Below are 1,373 nucleotides of genomic sequence, written 5' to 3'. Positions count from 1 at the left end.
GGGGGGTGCGAGTACAGTCACCGTTCGTAAAAGTTTAATTAACCGGTATAAAAAGGCTGTAGTGACACTCGCTGCCTCTAGCCATGGTAATTTAATTTGAGATCTGTAAGACTGTTTCAACTCAGTTTCGGATCTTTATGATCGTCCAGCGTTTGAGTGCAAAAATAAAATCAATTTATACCCGAGTTACATAATTTGATTCAGTACTAGATCTAGATCTAGATCTACCGAAAAAATAATTGGGGCAATTTATTTGCCTTCTGTGGTATGGTCAGTACTGGTGGTGCTACGCAATATAGCTGAGCTGCCTATAGCCTAGTGGATGGTGGTTGGTCGGGGGAGGGAAGGGGGGAGGAGGTGGAGGGGAGGGGGAACCTTTCTCCTTCCTTCCGTAGTGTTATCTAGAACAATTTGACAACTGTAACTAAGTCTTCTCCGGGATACAAGGATTAATATTATTAATTGTTATTATTATCTTCATGGTAGGCTAAATTTTAACTGCTCTGTCTTTGGTTATCCCCTCCCAACACGCAACAAAGATTTATTTAGAAATGTGATTTACTGATTAGACTACTTTTGCAAGAGTTTTATCAAAAGATGTACAATCATGCACAAACTGTTGCTGACGCAGTCGAGTCTTCGGCAACGTGTAACGCAATCGAAACCCGCATCATGTGGGATAATGGTTGGATCAGCTCAACCAAAGGATAAAAGTACGAATTTTTGGTATTCTAAACTTGGAGAACTGGATTATGCATGCAGCAACTCGGCCTTGCGGTTGAGTGGAGTGAAGCAGAGGAGTGGGGGTGGAGTGGCGAGTGTTGAAGTGAGAGCCGCGAGAGTGGTGCACCGGATCATCCTCTGTCCACGAAGCCTGACAGACAGTCAGTCACAGTGGTACAGTACCACTAGGAGGTCAGTCAACAGGCGACCGAAGCTGCCGATGGCTAGCTCAGCGTTTGTCATTCATCAATTTGGAAACGGAACTGTTGGTTCATTTCGTGTTCGGGTCTGATTACGAAACCATTGCATTGTTGTTGACCCTGATGTGAAACCTTCGTGCTGGATCAATGAACCATTGTGTTGTCTGCGCTGTCCTAATTTGTGACTTACGACTGAAGTTGAAGTGTGATATCATTTTATTTCAAAGTTCTGAACGGTTGCAAACGAGGTCGGGTAGTGAGGTATGGAATTGTTTTATTATAGAGTCTAGTCGAGGTAAATTTTTGGCCACCTCTATTCTCACCCGGGGTGAGAATAGTGCAGGCGGGTCTTGTGGCTATTCTCACCCGGTGCGCGTGTCAACAAATTTTGCGTCGAAAAGTTAAATAGCCGTAGCATCTTTGTAGACAACCAAATTAATTTACTTTTGT

General features: G+C 43.7%; 1 protein-coding gene across 1 annotated transcript in view; it reads left to right on the top strand.

Annotated features, from left to right (window-relative positions):
- Positions 1-779: 779 nt before the first annotated feature.
- Positions 780-1,373, top strand: part of LOC101845733 (sulfate transporter-like) — an 11,787-nt gene continuing 11,193 nt past the window's right edge. The window contains exon 1 of the mRNA XM_035971626.1: positions 780-1,184. The gene's annotated coding sequence lies outside the window, so the exon portion shown is untranslated. The remainder of the gene's footprint in view (positions 1,185-1,373) is intronic.

The sequence above is a fragment of the Aplysia californica genome, unplaced genomic scaffold (genome assembly GCF_000002075.1).
Source record: "Aplysia californica isolate F4 #8 unplaced genomic scaffold, AplCal3.0 scaffold00001, whole genome shotgun sequence".
Lineage (NCBI taxonomy): Eukaryota > Metazoa > Mollusca > Gastropoda > Aplysiida > Aplysiidae > Aplysia > Aplysia californica.
Note: the sequence above shows the minus strand (reverse complement) of the source record. Positions and strands in the feature narration are given on the sequence as shown.